Source organism: Amblyomma mixtum, chromosome 2 (genome assembly GCF_055824585.1).
Source record: "Amblyomma mixtum isolate Tamu chromosome 2, ASM5582458v1, whole genome shotgun sequence".
NCBI classification, from domain to species: Eukaryota; Metazoa; Arthropoda; class Arachnida; order Ixodida; family Ixodidae; genus Amblyomma; species Amblyomma mixtum.
Window position 1 is genome coordinate 199,903,902 of NC_143013.1, and position 17,572 is coordinate 199,921,473.

Below are 17,572 nucleotides of genomic sequence, written 5' to 3' on the forward strand. Positions count from 1 at the left end.
AGGCATCAGCTCTCTGCCGCCAATATATACTTACGCCAACGCTCACTGTTCCTTGGAGGCAGGGCAACTCGCCCAGTACGGCCTCCAGCAGCGCCGACTTTCCGCTTCCAACACGTCCGACAACGCCCACGAACGCACCCGGTGGGATTTTGAGTGTGACGTCACGCAGAACTGGCTCCTCCGCTTCTGGCCTTTTCTTCGCTCTTTTCTCTCGCTCGTTCCAGACGAACGAGCACTGCTCAAGCGTCACGCAACCTGGAGGTGGAAGACATTGCTGCAGTCATGTTCAGCGACTAAACAAATGCCCTCCTCACAACTACTGGTCTCTGGCTCCATCAACTGCATTCGGATCCTTGCCGTCCCAACTGTTCATCTCCATTGGATTGTCGGCTTAGCGTCGGCTCAGCGGGATGTCTAGTAGCCATTGGTTCTCAAAGCCATAAATGCTTTGAACACTTAATTTGTGCTTTTTAATAAAGCCATCACCAACCTACCTCCGTCCACTTCTGGAAGAAGACCTTTACTATATGCCTCCTTTGTGAAGCCATCGCGATGGCTACGTGGTTATGCTGCTCCGCTGTTCACCCGAAACACGCTGCTTCGATCCGAGCCCCAGCAGTCTGATTTTGAAGGAGACGAAATTCTTGAGGCCTGTGTACTACACGATGTCAGTGCAGGCTAAAGAACCCCAGGTGGTCAAATTTATGCGGACAGCCTCCCTTGTAGCCAGAATAACTTTGGGACGTTAAACCTTATAAATCAAAGCAAAGCGCTACTCCCCAATTAAGCTTGGCTTGTGCCAACTGCTGCCACCTTATCCGCGCAGTTAGTTCTAATCTCGCCCGTCTATCTGACTATCTGAAGGCGAGTACTGAGTTTGCCTTCTTTCGAAATCCTTTCCTATCATGCTTTCGGATTACACGCCCTTCCCATGCCAATTTCGTATTGATTTTGACATTTATTCCATTAACACGCGTTTTTTTTCTGACAAATTTTTTTCCCTGACTGATTCAACAAAGAACAAACTCTTTTTCTCGGCATCCAGTTCGCTATATACAAGCTATTTTGACCTTTTTCTGACCTGATGCTGCTAAGCTACGCTGCGCAGAGCGGCCTGGCGAGGAGAGCCATCTTTGATGCTGGCGATCTCCAGGGACTGTCCACACTATGTGGCGCAGAGTGCAGGGGCATAATGAGTATTGCAAGTTCAGTAACGCTCGCTTATGACACAGCATGGAAAATATGCTGCTCGCAGCTTCGCTCAGAAATGAGTGGGAACCAAGCTGCAGGCAAAAAGTCATGCCTCTGTCTGCCCGTGAACTGAAAGGTGTATCTGTGTAGTGGCGGGGAGAAATCGGGCACCGTTACTTTTGCAGTAGATTCCCGCTATTACCACCATGATCAATCATGACGCAACAAAGGGTATCACCATGATGCAATAAACGATGGAAAACCAGGAGATAGGCAATGTGCATGAAAAGTAGCCGAAAGAAAGCATAGGGAAATGAAAGCCGCAAAAAACGTATGCAAAGCTCACCAATGAGAAAAGCCCCCAGCGGTGGTGACCTTACATAACCTTACCTTTCTCTCTCCCCGAAGCCTGTCGCTTTTTTGGTGGTTCTTCCTCGGCGGTGAGAGTGTTAAGCATTCTTCTCAAGCATTGTGAAACCTGTAGACGGAGGGTTATGAATTTTATAACAGATCAGAAGCCATGCGTGTTTCTAATGCAGCTGCAAGTGATGTAATCTGCAATTCCTCCCATACTAGTTCTTTCATTATAGCATGTTTCAGTAGACGTTGCGTATGATTTCTAGGATAAGAGTTTCCTTAACACTTCACATCCCGAGAAACCATAGCAACACACATTCAGCGGGAGGCTACGTTATGGTTAGTATCTCGGCCATCTTACTTGGCCACACGCTGGACCCACACAAGACTCGCAGTCGGAGCGGAATGTAAGCACTCTCTCGTTTCGCGAAGCCATGGAGCATCACACGAAAAGGGCAGAAGACGAGACGCTCACACACATAGCGATAACTTCCAATGGCTTTATTCAAATAACACGCAGTTAAAATTGTAAATTTAATCGCCTCAACCCCACATGACAGGCGTGAAATTCAGCGGAACCGAAGGACAGCAATGTCCTTGTCAAACAGATAGATCGGCTGCTAACATAGAGACTTCCAAAAGTAGCTATGTCTTCAGCCTCGATAATGCCACGTGTACGCTGGCCCTTGCTGTTTTCGATTAAAAGCACCAACGGGACACCGGCTTACCATTACGTTTCGACAAGCAACTCTTGTTCGTTTTTTTATGCATTGCGCTTGTGTTTTTGGTGGAAACCACAAATCCAATGGCAGGTATGCCCTACTTGCTGTAAGCTAGTGCGCATTTTCTCTGCGTTGAAACAAAATTGCGCCACTCTTTCTGCGTCCAATATAGACGCGCTATTAACTTCTAACTTGTTTAGGCTATCTGGCGTCTCTTGAAATGAAAACATAAGTAATGCATCTATACGTCACAGCACGCTTTGGATTATGAGGGGCGGGGTGAATGTACGGAGTTCTGCTGATATTTTAATCATGAAATTCAGTTATTCGAGGTCTCGGCAAATACAGGCGAACTTCATACGCGAACCGCGGTGAATCTGAGGGCGAATATGACGCCGAAAAATTGTCAGTGGCTTAGCTCGGCTAAGCCAGGATATACGTAGCGAAAGCATGCGACACAGCTGGCGAAGCGAGCGAAGGCGAGCGCAACGACGAGGCAAGCGCCGTGACGTCATACCAAACGGCGGCGGCGGATCCGCGGCGAGGCGCCCGGTGTGGCACCATGCCAGATAGCGCGGCGAGCGAGCGGTATCCGCCAGCTGCGGCGGCCAGCTGCCTCCTCAGAGGACCGCCACAGCGAAATCGCAAGTTCGTGACCGATGTAGCTTTCGCTTCAAAAGGAGAGTGTACGTGACCCTAGTCCCGAAAGCAAACATGATGCCGAATAGGGAGGCGAACATGAAATGGGCTTTTCTAAACTTCCGCTCGAAAGGTATGGAGCCTGGCGCACGCTGAATCGAACAGCAAGCTACGAGCGGAAGTCCGCAGTGTGGGTCTTCGGCGGTTCTGCAACCAAGGCGACGATCAGCTTACTGGGCGGCGTAGCACTGAGCGAAATTTGAAGTTTGCGCTTGTGTGTTCCCTTGCTTGGGGCCGAAAAACAAACATACGCAGGGTGTCTACAAAATAAAAGAACAGCGAGAGTGGCGGCGCAGCGGATGGTATGGTTGTGTTCGGCTGGGACGAGACGATTGAATATGTTGCACAAGAGCGCCAATTCGGGCACGCAACAATGCACTGGGCAGGCTGGATAAAAGAGATGTAGCACAGTGTATGCCGTTACCGCCTAAAGCGGCCACCTGCCGCCAGTGCACGCTCACCGTCAAGAGCCTGCATTTGGCTCATCGGCTCATTTGCAAACCCACATTGGCAGCTGGCAACCGTCGTAATGCGGTTATGGTAGACAGTACACTAAAACACTCGAAGTGCCGCAGCGGTGGCTCAGTGGTTATGGTGCTCGGCTGCTGACCCGAAAGACGCGGGTTCGATCCCGACCGCGGCGGTCGAATTTCTTTGGAGGCGAAATTCTAGAGGCCCGTGCACTGTGCGATGTCTGTGCACGTCAAAGAACCGCAGGTGGTCGAAATTTCCAGAGCCCTCCACTACGGCGTCTCTCATAGCCTTAGTCGCTTTGGGACGTTAAACCCGATGAACCAAACCAAAAACACTCGAAGTGTGTTCTTTCTGCTGCACAAGTTCAAGGAGTGCAGCACTTCCACGTTCGTTTTGCAAAAGTGTGACAGGATTTATTGGCTGGCTTGGATTCTCCGGAGTTCAACTGCAGCTGAAGGTCATAAAGATGGCGGCGTCCATGCGTGGGTCGAAGATAAGATATTACCGTATCCTAATGAAATGGTGGCAGTTCGTATTCTGAAAGGAGGATGTGGGCTTCATAATAAAGAACCTGTGCCGTCATGTCAAGCGAAGGCAGCCGTTCTGTCCATACGCGTAAATCCTGTATGCGTAATACATGCCATGACTTCGTTCAGGAACAATTCCCTGTTGGTGGTTAATAGCAGCACTAAGCCGCGATTTGCTGCGTAGTTTTTTTTTCACGCATTTCAGATATTTGGCAGCCGTGATGTGGACGGCATGGGCGGCATTTCGGGACGGCGCCATGATGAGCAGCAGACCACGCCTGCACTCGACCATTCGATTGGGAAGCAGCCAGTGCCGAGCTACACCTCCACTCTTATTCCCTCACCTACTCGACTTAGTGCATGATTTCTTCGTTTCACTATCCTCCTCGCAGGGAAAATTTTGTCGACGCGCGACATGTCGACACAGCCGCGGAACGAAATTTTCTTTCTCCCTCGCGAGAAAAATGGGCAAGTCCATATAAGATGCAGATCAGCACTGCAGAATAAAATGAGCCGAATGCTGGATTAACTGCTTTTTTGTCATTCAATCTTTGTTCGGAAAAAGCTGCTCAAACACTTCACAGTTCGGCACAGTCCAGAGACACTGATGGCGGGGCGACGATGGGCAACGATGCGCACTTCGTTTCTGACGCGTTCACTTTTCGCTGGCGAAACTACCACAGAACAGTAACGGCCTTTGTCGTGTTCATCGACAAAGGCTGTTGCAGAACTATCGTTGCAGAATTCAGGGGAAGTTCTTTGGTTTATGCTGATACAGTAGTGGTGCGGCGAGGTTCTCCTATAACCTCAACTTACTATTTGTCTCAATGTGCACAAAGAGGCGAAGGCGGCAGCAACTGAGCGGAACGCCACTACGCCGCACAAGAACAGCGTCGATTTGTTTACTTACTTATTTATTTATTTATTTATTTATTTATTTATTTATTTATTTATTTATTTATTTATTTATTTATTTATTTATTTATTTATTTATTACCTCAAAGGCCCCGGTTGTGGGGCATTACATGAGGGATGGGCGGATTACATGCAGATTATATAAAGATTACAGAGTACATAAAGATCAGGATACATAAAGATTACAGGATACATAAAGATTACTGATTACATAAGGATGGCCTCAATCTTTTTCTTGAAGTCGATGCAGTTGACGATGAGTACGGCTTCCGGCGGCAGATCGTTCCAGTCCCGAGATGATATGACAAAAAAAGAACGGAAATGAGATGTAGTTCTTGCAGCGGGTGGGTATACGGTCTTGATGTGGTTGTTGCGGCTAGAAGGACGACGAGCTGTTGGTATGATAGATGATCCTAAAGGTGAATGATAGAACTTGTGGAATAGGCATAGTCGAGATATTTTTCTTCTAGTTTCAAGGTTAGGCAAGGATGCTCTGGATTTTAAAGAGGACACGCTAGTATAGTAAGAGTAGTCACAATAAATAAAACGGATAGCGCGGTTTTGAACTTTTTCAAGGATTATAGAAAGGTTAGATTGATGAGGATCCCGTATACTGCTGACGCGAATTCTAGTTTAGGTCGGACGAATGTTTTATAAGCTAATAATTTGATAGAAGGGGTAGTAAAACGAAGATTTCGACGTAGGAAGCCAAGGGTGCGGTTAGCGTCATTAGCGATGTTCGTGATATGCGAAGACCATGTTAGGGTATGAGTTAAGGTGATGCCAAGATACTTACAGGAAAGAACAGATGATACTTCAGAACCGAAAAGAACATATTTTGAGGGAATATGGGATTGCCTGCGATGAGAAGAAAGCATGGATGTTTTAGTAATATTAAGGGACATTAGCCAATGCTTGCACCAAGTTTCGATTTGGGTTAGATCAGTTTGGAGGGTGTCAGAGTCAGTTCTGCTGGTAATAGGGCTTTACATCTGACTACCGGACGTTCTGCGGAGTTGTCATTTGGCTACCGAATGAAAATCAGTTTACGAACTGGCAACTGTGTCTAAAGTTTTGTCATTTAATCAAGGATATATTTTATTTAATTGAAAATAATGAAATATATTTTTACTTATTTCGAGTTTTCATGTGTATTTTCAACGTATATTGAACGCGAGGCTGTTCTCAGCAATCCTTGAGACTGCAATGGTCATTCGCAAACCTCCATTGGGTCGATGTCCATCGAGTTCAATGGTGATTGAAAACCACCATGTAGCACTGGACGTTCCCCTTTGAGTTTGATGTCGATTGACTGACGCGGTCATTTTCAATTCCCATTGACTCAATGGACATCGAACTCAATTAGGATTGGTCAGTGCCGTATGGCGGTTCTCAATTACCGCTTAATTCGATCGACTTCTACCTAACGGAGGATCGCAAATGGTCATTGGAGTCTCAAGGGCCATTGAGAAAAACCTGGCACTATCCATAGTTTGAAATAGCAACACCTAAAAGCTCGAAATAAACAAGAAAATCTTTTTCATTTATTTGAAAAATTGTAGACAAATCTAGCCAGTCGATAAACTAATATTCCCTCGGTTCTCAAAAAGATAGCTACGCGGAACATCCGGCCGTAGTTCGGCGATAAGGTGTAAACAAACCGGCGCTGTTGTTGTGCGGGGTCGCGGCGTTTTGCTTCGTTTCTCTTTTTTTTTCGTCTCATAGCACACTTTTCAACCACCGAGACAAGGAGTGCCACACAAATTCTACAACGATAGAAGCTATGAACGCGATAAAGACGGTCACTGTGGCAGCTTCAAAAGTCAGTGCTTCTGAAACGATGCACGCATCGCTCCCCATCGTCACCCCGCCATCGCTGTCTAGATTGAGTCGGACTGCGAAGTAGTTTAATCGTTGTTTCCGGAAAAATTGTCAATTCAAGATAGCACTGAACATAATATTGACCTGTCAAAAAAACATGCACTCGCCAAGGAAAAGAAATCAGATGCCCCAACTGTGGGGTGACACACGATCAGTTTTCACTTGATTTTAGAGTAGCGGAGTTCACGTCTTCAGAGGTTTTGAAGAGATAAAGACAGGTTCAGAAGAGGTTTCTTTTCTCAATCTTCGCAGGAGACACGCCAGAGCGAGCAACCATGTTGTCGAGGAAGACAGTGTTCGCACGTGGCTAAAAAAGCTCGAGACTCACTGTTAATGACCGAGGCTTTCACCCTGTTACCAGGTTCTACAGTAATTATATGGAATGGGAGACCTCCTCTGTAATGTGCTGAACTAAACGAAAGGTGGCTGACTCTGACCCAACACTTTGAGAAAAGAATTGAGTTTCCAAGATGCTTAGGTAAAGGAATATCTGGTGTGGGGAGATGACGAATGGAATAGAAAGACATACTTAGATGAATCGAAGTCCCTCTCTTGCGGGAGTGATGGTACTCGTTATATACGTTGCTCCAAACGCAATATATTCGGACTTCGTTATCAACTTCCGACTTAAAGATATCGAGATGAGAACGTCATGGCATGGGGTTGATTCTACGCTCGTGGAGTTTGTCTCCTTGACTGAATTCAAGGCACAATGAGCAGAAAGATTGACCAAGGTTATGCTGCGATAGCCACATGAAAATCTGGAGTTTAAATATCTGTTCCAACTCAACTACTACCTGAAGCACTCGTCTGCGCTTGTGAAAAATTGAATGAAGAAGGGAACGGTGGGCCTTATGGAGTGGTCAAGGGGGCCTTTGTAGACTTTATATTTAATATTAAATAAATTTGGATAAGCATCGCGCCTCGTCTTGGGACAAGAAAGCCAGCAGCGCCAAGCAAAAAGTGGAGAAGCTGCTGCAAAAGCGGATAAACATGGACTAGATGGTCGCCGACAGCTTCCTGGACTCCAGACTTCAGCAGAGTAAAGCAGTGATCGCTGAACCCCATAAACAACAAAAAAATTTATCCTTTCGAAATACCGCTCAGCGCTCACCAACAGCAACAATAAAAGAACGCATGACTAAAACGTTACAAATAGGACGAAAAGTTTGCAGTTAAAATTCCTTTTCCTCCTCAGGCGTAACAAATTGTCAATACGCCTACATCCATATGTGAAGGCAGTTTCCGTGACATGGTCAACGACGCATTGTCTCAGTGGTTCATTAGCTCCTTACGCCAACAGAACTGATTTATTTAAGTATTGTTTCTTCCCTCGCTTTAAAGCTAATCGGAATGCTTTACCTATGACAGCGCAATCTAACGTTGACTCCTGTGAGAAAATAGCAGTCTGTACTACACTGTATCGCCCCCTCTGCAAGGGCTTAGAAGGGCCTGTAGTATTCTGTAAGTAAACAAAGAACGAGAAAAGACGATTGCTCACAGCTCCTTTATTCTAGGTCTGTTTTCAACCCGAAGTTAATTGTGATCTTGAACAATAAACTATTATTCAAACAAGTAAAGATGGGTCTCCTTCGAGCAGTGTCTTAACGGAAATGTTTAACGAGCAAATGATTGCAGTCCATCTGCTGCGTAGAGGCCTTAGAGTTTCTAAACATTGCCTAAAGGGAAAATATGCGGTGCTGCGCATAATTACCATGAAGAGGCAGAGGAATGTCAGGAAAGTGAGCTTCCATACTTGGCTCAGCTGTAGCTGGCAGCGAAACGCGGATTTAGCCGTAATAATACGACTTTTCCCTCAGAAAACACCGAAGATATTGAGTAAATTTTTTATAACAGAATAATGCTTCAGCTAAGTTTTTGAAATGAAAAACCGACGCCAAAAATAACTTCATCTGCGCGCAGCTGTGAGCATGGCGGCGAAACATCCAAATGCAGGCAAAATACACGTTTTCGGCCAAACACTAGAGAAGCCAAACAGGAAACCTAGTCTTCGCGCTATTCCAGCGGTAATACAATGCTTTTTCAGAAACTCACACAGAAGTTGTCTCCACATTTCCTTCTAAGTAATAGTGAGAAGCGTTATGCGAAGAGGTAGCTTGCACGACTCCAACTGAGGGGACCTCGACACGACTGAAGCCCGTGACATCAGGACAGAGAAGGACTCTGTGATCACCGCTTCGAAGTGCATGGCAGCGTTGCCTACCCTCAGAGATCCGCGTTTGACTTTCGTTCTGACGTCACCGCAATTTGCTTGCGAACATGGGCAGTGAAGAAAAGAGCTGTATTTAAATTGTTAACACCTTCCAGATCTTAAAAGCTCCGTTTTGAGCTACAGGAAGCCGGCTTCTCGTTAGAAGGCTGTAACCGATCGATAGAGTCCTATATATATTGCCCTCAGGGCCTCAGTGTCTACGCAGCATGTACCGCACTGTAGATCACGTCTAAACCATATAATTTTCTGCAGGATATACTACTGACCGCGAGCGATTAGTCAATGCAAAGAATAACTCTGCTGGTATTCTTTTCACAGTTTGTTCCGGAGAGAGTAGCAGTTAGTGTTTTGTGGGTTTTTAAATTGCGGCACTGCAGTTTCTTCTCAAGAACTACTGTAGAAGATTTTTTCCTTCACCTAACTCTCGCGCCTGTGGCAGCTCGCATGCAAGTCGCAAAATATTGGTCCCGCAAATAATCTGGGAAAGATGTCGACCGATAAATAAACGCGAATAAGCCTCTGTTGCCAAGCCCTGTCCCGTCCCTGAAATCAGTGAAGTGCAGCGAAAACCACAGAAAACAACAGGGCTTCTCAGCAATTTTGAGAACAAGATTTTTGGTATTGAAGAGGGTGAGTTAACGAAGGAAGTGGGTGTTCAGATCGCGGCAGGGAATGCGGAATCAGGCGCGCATTTTAATTATTTCCAAATACTGCAGACCGCAGTGCTGCCGAAGCAGGAGAGGGTCAATCAAAGCAGGGAGGCAATTCCATTTTTAGACCACGTAAGGGAAAAAAGAATTCTGGAATCGGTTGCTCCTGGCGCTACATAGCCGTATAACTTTTGTATGGTTCAACTTTGATGATGGTTGAGGCGCAGAAAATACATATCATTCAAGCGGCAATCCTGTTTTGTCGTGACACAGTAAGTACGAAAATTTTAAGCTTGCGACCTGCCTGCTCAACTGGAGTGGCTTTAAATAATTCTCACTCAACATATCAGTAACAGATGGACGTTTCCGATAACTGGATAAACTGAATATGACTGCATGCCGTTATATCCAATCCATTTTCTCGATGCTTTTGGCATGGTGCAATTCTCAAACCACAGAGGCATACTGTAGAACTGGTCAATCTATAGTGCGATATGCTTCAAGTTTCATGCCCGACGGATGCCTTTTTTTATTTTCTTGTGCAGGTAGCAAATATTTTCTGTATGATTTCGAGTTCCTTAAGATGTATATCCCATTTAAGACTCGAAGTAATCGTTAGACCTATGCATTTAATGGCAGAGTCGTGATTTATTAGATAACTTCCTGAAATTTCCATCTTGAGGACGGTAGTCGTTAGTGTGTTTTCTCTATCTACTGATGACTCCCCTACTTCCGTCATCAGTGAGGACGTGGTAGCTATGAGGTGTGATTGCACCGTCCAAAAGCGTTCTCACGTCCACGCTTCTTCACTTCACTTCACGAAATTTAGTTCCCGCAGGCTTTGAACCCAGTTAAATTAGTGACTTTTTCAGCTCGTAAAAATTACATTTACACCATCCCCTGTGTCGTATGTAGTCCTTCCTGGCTGAGAACGTGCGGTAAATGCCGGCCTGAATAAGGTCAGACTTATCATGAGCGTATATTGCTTCTATACAGCTTGTAGGCCATACTACCTGCGACCACTCCGAAGGCTTCACACTGGCATTGAAGCCTCATCGTATAAAAAACGAGTATTTTGCTGTGCAAAGTGTATTGTGTGACACACAGACAACCTTCTGGCCCGGCTGTTTCAGCTTGGAGCTGCGTGGACCGCCCGAAATATCTGCCTGTCTTTCTTAATCACTGCGGTTTCTCTCCGATTAAAGTTGTTGGCGTTTCAAATTTGCTACAACACTTTTTAAAAAAAAGGAACGGAGTATGGCATACATACAATGCTCCGGTAGCGAAGCACCGAGGCCATGTTAAGGAACACTGCTTCAATGATGGTGATCATGTAGATGGAGGAAAAACAGTACGCTGGCTTCATCATCCCAGGCCTGTTGACGGTGGCGTACGTCCCCAGTAATATAATTATCATCTGAAAACAAAAAAAAAATCGCATGCTTGCAGACTGAGAGCTGCGCAGTCCGATCAATTATTTTCACCCAACCTTGGGACAACTCCGGCGAAATTCATGAGACAGAATTGCAAAAAAAAACATTTGTATTCGTTCATTTACACTAGGTTCATAATACACCCATTGAAATTCAGGGAACTTGGCATTGTGAACTAATTAAATAAAAGCGCATAGCATTTACTATTCCTAAACGAATGTGCTAAATACGGTTGTGGTACACAGCACCGTTTGCCGACTCCTATTGTCTTGATATTCTCTTTTATGAGTATTCAACATCTTTGAGGAACGCAATAAAGATGTAGGAGAGGGGATTTAGGGTTTAGTAGATAAAAGAGTAGGAATGATTAGGTGCAGGCCACCTGTTTTAGATTTGCGGTGGTTCAAATATGTCTTGAAACAATGGGGTCATCTAGAAGGGCGTGCACCAATACTAAATGCTATGTGGGCGTCGGCATTGACTGTAGAAGATTTGTACCACCTGTATGTAGATATAAGGATTCCAAGCACGCCTAGGTGGCGCTTCGTAAGCCAGCAACCACACCTTCTTTAAGGAAAGTCTCATAAAGTGGAAGTGGGCTTGACTGGGTTTCTGCCTCGCAAGGCGGTGCAGGGCGGCGTTTTTGCTTTTGATGTAGCGTTTGTTTTCTGGGTAAAGGAGCTGCACTGTTTTACTGCTTTTTCTAAAGTAAAAGCAATGCTTATCAACGTTAATGAAAGCAAGAAAGCAAACGCAGTGCATAAAAAGCATTCATTCATTCCTGAAACAAATACATAGCGCCCATTTGCAAAGTCATTCGGCGTCCACTAAAAGTGAAATCGATCAAGATACCCCGTCGGTCCTATTTTCCATGCATAATGCAAAAATAATAAGCAGCAGACGAGAGCTATCAAGCTTAAAATCAGCGCGCTATGGCAACGCCAAAAAACAAGCGGAGTGTTGCCAAAGCACTCGTATGGATTCGTGTCATGGTTTGCTCACTTACGTAACTCTTTTATTAGCGCACTACTTAACACTTCAGTGACGCCGTCACACGACCGAACTGTATTTTCTGGTATCTGGCTACCTTGTATATTCTAAGTTCTAGCGGTTTTCGTCTTCCTTCTCCCGAGCTCCCTGCTGCTCTGCGCGTCCTAGCCCGTCTCTCTAAACCTCCCCTGTGTACGCAAACCATTTCTTGGTGACATATTTGGTCGAGCCGCTGGGTAACGTCCCATGTACGCTAGCTTCGAAGACACCCTTGGGGCTCATTCGTAAAGCACGGGGTCAATACCCTTCCACAAGGCAAGTAACCGCCTGTGAGGCCTACACCCTCAGTTCGGCCAACTGACAACCCCAGTAAGAGCCATAACTCCCAACACTGCTTGGCAGACAACTCAACATTCCGGAAACGTGATGCAAGGATTGGCAAATAATAAATTCTCCTATACTTTTTTCGTGTTCTTTTCTAGATGCCCACCTCCCTCGCTATATTGTAGTCCTTTCAAGATTAAAATTTGCAGAGTATCCAAATATAAATACCTGGACCTTAACTTTATATTTGACATTTTGATTTTCACTTTCTTTTCCTGTCCCTTTTCCAGCATTGGCGTCATCGAGTTAAAAATATGTAAATTAAAAAGTAAACAATAAGTACGAATGGCATATCGGATCCCGTTGTCAAGAGGCGCAAAAACACGAAGAGCCACCTTCCCGGTTGAAAGGGAATGTCGATAAAGTCCTTCCAAATCTTTTAATCCATCAGCAGCATTTTGGAGGTAAGGTGAAGGTGAGTTCGCTTGCAGCTGAGAAAGTTCGTCATGTCGTTGCGGCTACAAACAAATAAGAAAGGGGTCAATAGCGTGCTCACCAGGGAACAGGAGGACGCCTGCAGTGAGTCGATGAACCCATCCAGCAGGTTGGCGAAGAATATAAAAGAGCCTTCTCTTTCGCGCAAGCGACGCACGGCCTTGGCTGCAGCATCTTCCCAGGCGTACAGCTTGATCAGCCTCACACAGGATAGTGTGTCAGCCATCTTTTTCAGTCGCTCATCCCGGTGGTGGATGATGCGCTTCTGTTCGCGTTGGAAAATAAAGATTTCGGAGCCGAATTAGTACCGCCGCTCTGTGTGGAACCACTAAAGAAGGCGAATATTGACGGATAGTTATTGCGGTTCAATGCAAGCGCGGAGAACGCAACACGAAGGACGAGTGCATGCTTGCCTTGAGTTACGTGAATTGGAACCATAGAATTGACATCTTTCTTTTTTCTTCTGTACTAATAGATCAACGCACGCCTTCAAGACCCAGTAAGAAGGTAAACGCATCCTTATTAAGCCCCTGTACTGCTGAATGTGAGCCTAAAGCCTAGATCCTTTCTCTGTTCCACTGCTGGTCTATCGAGAAGACGGACAACGCAAAATGTAAGGGGGCAGCATCCCGTATACTAGCTGATCCTTTCAGCATAGTTGATTACTGCCCCACATTACAGCGCTACTTTGGTACTACAGAGCATATGTTATAGTATAAACTAGAATAGCACCAAACGTGTTGAGGATATGTAGCAGCAGTATACGGTGTAGATTTTTAAAGAGCAGCCTTTATTTAACCATTCCCATAAACTATCGCCACGTGCATGTTACAATCGGAAGGTGAAGCACAACGAAAGAATGAATTTATACAAAACTATGGTCAAATATAAATTAAAGCATGTTTTAAAGTAATGACGATGAGTAAATTAAGGTACACAAACAATGAGCCGAGAACAAAGGAAACGGGGTTAAAGTGAAATAATTAAGAGCAAGAAAAACTACTAAGGCCGAAGCAAAACAGCTCAGGTACATTAAATACAGTCAACGCATTCGTTCCGTATAATGATATCAGAATCAAGCCTATGATCTTTAAAACCAATTGGGGCAAGCGTGTATACCTAATTCAGGCCGCCGCGGTGGCTCAGCGGCTATGGTACTCGGCTGCTGACCCAAAAGACGCGGGTTCGATCCCGGCCGCGGCGGCTAGAATTTCTTTGGAGGAGAAATTCTAGAGGCCCGTGTACTGTGCGATGTCAGTGCACGTTAAAGAACCCCAGGTGGTCGAAATTTCCGGAGCCCTTCACTACGGCGTCTCCATAGCCTGAGTCGCTTTGGGACGTTCAACCCCATAAACCAAACCAAACCTAATTCAGTTTTATTTTTTTCCCAGATGTACTATCGCGCTCAATATGAGTTGCAACGCGCGGTCATCGACCGGGGTTCGTTCCGTGGTGTGCCTCCTCCAAACAGCCGCTCGGAATTCTGGGAGAAACTATTTCCTGAGCGGGGTGCTGTTGTTTCCTGGAACAGCAGTTTCTCCCAGAATTCCGAGCGGCTGTTTGGAGGAGGCACACCACGGAACGAACCCCGGTCGATGACCGCGCGTTGCAACTCATATTGAGCGCGATAGTACATTCATTCGGTACCCATTTTAAACACAACATGGGACTGCGTTGCTAGAGAATTACAGACGATATACAAAGGTTGTTGATCCGACTGTCACCGATGGCGCGTTGTCTTTTTGTCTAATTCGTATAAAATGGCATAAAGTTACTTTTCCCCTTTCTTCTATACAAAGAAAAAAACGGAAGTATAAATATTTAGCGACGTTATCCTCGGTTACAAAGGGGAAAACCATATATCTTTCGCATATATCACAGCGAGCACATCATCTTCCTATTTATATCTGCTCAAGTGCCCATTTATTTGGTATCTGTAATCGTTGTGCAGGAACTGCAGCAGGCGTTGCGCAGTTAATCTAACACGGCTTAAAATGAATTTCAAATGCACTGTAAAGAGCAAGATAGGTAGCGGCAGCTTCCGCAGTAGTAGCGCATGGCTGGTGATCGTTGCGTTGTATGTCGGAGCTCGCACTGCCATTTTGGATAGCTCTCCTCAGGCTGCTTTCCCTGGGATTCAACTCTTAAGTCCCGTTGCAAAGTCAGACGCTTCCAAAGTCAGAGAATGGGTAAGAAGGAAACAGGTGTTGATGTAACGGGCGGGGGCGAGCAAGGGGTCGACGAGCTGAATGTAGCCAAGGCACTCGCCACGGAGAAACGAGCTGGTGCTCCGAAAAGGGCTGCAAAATGAGATCATGCTGCAGCCCTCTTGGACAGTGAGCGCAGTGAATGGCAGAGGCTGACCGTGGCGACTGGTGAAGACGTCAGACGGTGTAAAGACGACGGAGCCGTCAGGTGCATAGAAGCAGAAGACAGCGATAGTTACAGATTATCTCGGAGGAATCTCGATGACGTCAACCACAGACAGTTTGCTCCGTGAAAAAGACGAAGCGTCAGGAAAAGCAGCGCTGCACGGGAGTTCTGCCTCGGCACGAGCGCAGTCGATGAGTGGTTCACGTTAGGGAAGTCCCTACTTAAAATGATGCCACGGGAGCACGATGAGAGAATGCCGAATTCGACGGTATATAAGGAGCCGATGACCCTGGCTGCGCAGGCGGCCAAAGGCGAGATTTGCTGCGCATTAGCTGTATGAAGTGAACAACCATATAGCGGTGTCCTCACTTAGCGAAGTCCTCACTTAGCGAAGCGTCTCGGCAACGGTGGTGGGGTTCCGGGCGATAATAATCTGAAATGCATGAGCTTCGATACCTTTCAGAACGTTCTTGATCAGGTCCGCCTCGCACGTAGGCGAGTCCGCCCATATATAGATGTTATTTACACCCTCGATGTAGCTGCTGAACGATTCACCCTGCAGCTGGGCTCTCACTCACAGGCGCTGTTCGGCGCGCACCTTCCGCACGACAAGGCGTCCGAAGATACTGGAAAAGGCCCGTTTAAAGGTTTAAAGGCCGACCTGTGGTTGAATTCTGCTTCGTGGTTTCTGTACCATTGGCTGACCATGTCTTACAAGTAAAACACCGCTTTGTTTAGCTTCATGGCGTCGCCCCATCGGTTGTGGCCGCTTACCCGCTTGTAGGAGGCAAGCCAAACCTCCACGCCGTTATGCTCCGACCCGCTAAAGATGACTGGGTCCGGCTGTACAGGGCAAACGACGGGCGTAGTCGAAGGGGCAGATAGGTGGCTGGCATCGGTGGGCAAAGTTGACGCGATGTTTTGGCTGCGAAGCTCCAAGTTGCAGGCCAAAGACGCACCTAGCACCTCCACCAAGTTGTAACGGGATTTACAGGTTTGATTCCCAGGAGAAAGAGCCTGATGGGGGCTAGCAAAAATGGCATTCCGAGCTCCGACAGTCAACAGAACGATCTCGCGGCGTGCGCTAACGGCGCGGCTATCGCCGCTGCCCATCTTCCTCTCTACACCACAAATGATACTAAACCAATGAATGAGTTTAATCTCGCATCACGCAGTTTGCGTTCTGCTGTTTCCGTCTGGACGCTGCACTCGATGAAAACAGCGGAAATTAACCACTAGAACAAGCGAGCCAGCTACATAGCGGCTAGCAGCGAATGTCGCACATGGCTCTACTCGCCCACAGTCCCGCCTGCAGTAGGGAGGCCGGTATGTAGCAAGCTAGCAGCAGCAGCTGCCAGACGACGCATGCGGCGACCGGCAAAGCTCCGGTCCTCTCGGACAGCATCCACAGCAGGGCGGGCAGGCAGAATAGGCCGCTGGTCGTCTGCGAAGACACAATGACGGCCACGCACAGCTGGTGGCAGTCGACGCCCACCAGGGAGACCAGATGGCCCGCCGGGAACTTGGAAAGCGCGTGGGCGCTCATGCGCGTTGTCTGCAAACGGCGCATCGAGAAGACTGAACTGCGCTGGTTCTTGAGAAAGGACGCATACCTAGAAGAACACCACATAGTCATGTACGTAGCTCACCTCCGATCGAGACAAGGGACCAGGAGAAAGACATTTCCTTAAAGAAGGGTAGCTGCACCACTTTTTGAAAATTCTGTGACATTCAAGGATTCAAATCAATATAGGCCGTAGGTGAAGCATGCGATGTGTTGCGCGTTAGCACTTAAAACAGTGAATTCAACAACGATTTAATTTTCTGCTTCTCCTCAAACCACCAGGGAAGTGCGAGGATTTCGATGTGACGACCGGGAAGGAAAGATTTCAAGCTACCCCTGCCGTCAACCAAACCCCGCCGTGCCTCGTTTGATGCTGCCAAACAACTCTCGGCGAGCTTTGCCTTCGGTGGCTTTGGTTTTTTTCGTGGCTCCCGTTTTTCAGCGTAATTCGCACGACGTTATCAAGCTTGTTACATGCGTTTTTGCTTGTTGGGATCTTGCTACCAAATTCGAACTCATGAGATTGTCATCGTTCCTCCGCATGCATTCTGCTAACGTGAGAGCGCAATTATCGCCTCAGAAACGGAAGCCGCGCTTTCATTCAACGGGCGCCCTTACCCACTGGCGCTTATCTTGTAACCAAGCGCAACGCGAAGCTCCGTCTTGGGCAGCACAAAAGGCGCGATGCGAGTGGTTTTTTACAACACACGGATGAGAGCGCTGTAATCACGGCGCGTCCGGGCG

General features: G+C 46.7%; 1 protein-coding gene across 1 annotated transcript in view; it reads right to left on the reverse strand.

Annotated features, from left to right (window-relative positions):
- Nucleotides 1–17,572, reverse strand: part of LOC149362189 (uncharacterized) — a 63,300-nt gene that overhangs the window by 41,077 nt on the left and 4,651 nt on the right. The window contains exons 3-7 of the mRNA XM_089572939.1: nt 16,562–16,819; nt 12,953–13,156; nt 10,920–11,066; nt 1,582–1,669; nt 35–255 (exon numbers count right to left, since the gene is read on the reverse strand). The gene's annotated coding sequence lies outside the window, so the exon portion shown is untranslated. The remainder of the gene's footprint in view (nt 1–34; nt 256–1,581; nt 1,670–10,919; nt 11,067–12,952; nt 13,157–16,561; nt 16,820–17,572) is intronic.